We start from the raw sequence: 812 nt of genomic DNA, 5'->3' as shown, positions 1-812 counted from the left end.
AGACAAAATAGATGATTGGGACATACTAAAAATTAAAAACTTATGTGCACCAAAAGACTTCACCAAAAGAGTAAAAAGGGAACCCACAGAATGGGGAAAAATCTTTTACATGACACATCAGACAAGGGACTTATTTCTAAAATATGTAGGAAATTACAACACCACTATAAGAAAAGGACAAATAACCCAATTAAAAAATGGGCACAGGACATGAACAGATACTTCATGAAGGAAGAGATCCAGGCAGCCAACAAATATATGAAGAAATATTCATGATCACTAGCCATTCGAGAGATGCAAATCAAAATAACAATGAGATATCATCTCACATCAGCAATAACAGAAAAGATTTTTAAAATGTACAGGACAATAAGTATTGGCGAGGATATGAAGAGACTGGGACCCTCCTGCATTGCTAGGGGGATTGCAAAATTGTCCATACTCTTCTGGAAAGCAATATGGCGCTTCCTCAGAAGGTTAGAAATAGAAATACCTGATGACCCAGCAATTCCTCTACTTGATATTTACACACAAGAAATATGATCCATAACAAGAGTAGATATACACACACCAATGTTCACTGCAGCACTATTTACAGTAGCAAAAAGATGGAGACAGCCTAAGTGCCCATCAATTGAAGAATGAATAAACAAACTGTGGTATATACATGCAATGGAATACTATGCTACCTTGAAAAATAACAAGGAAACTGCAAGACACCACATAACATGGATGAACCTTGAAGACATTATGTTGAGTGAAATTAGTCAGTCACAAAAGGAGAAATACTGCATAGGACCACTACTGTAAAA

The sequence above is a fragment of the Chrysochloris asiatica genome, unplaced genomic scaffold (assembly GCF_000296735.1).
Source record: "Chrysochloris asiatica unplaced genomic scaffold, ChrAsi1.0 scaffold00045, whole genome shotgun sequence".
Classification (NCBI taxonomy): domain Eukaryota; kingdom Metazoa; phylum Chordata; class Mammalia; order Afrosoricida; family Chrysochloridae; genus Chrysochloris; species Chrysochloris asiatica.
Note: the sequence above shows the minus strand (reverse complement) of the source record.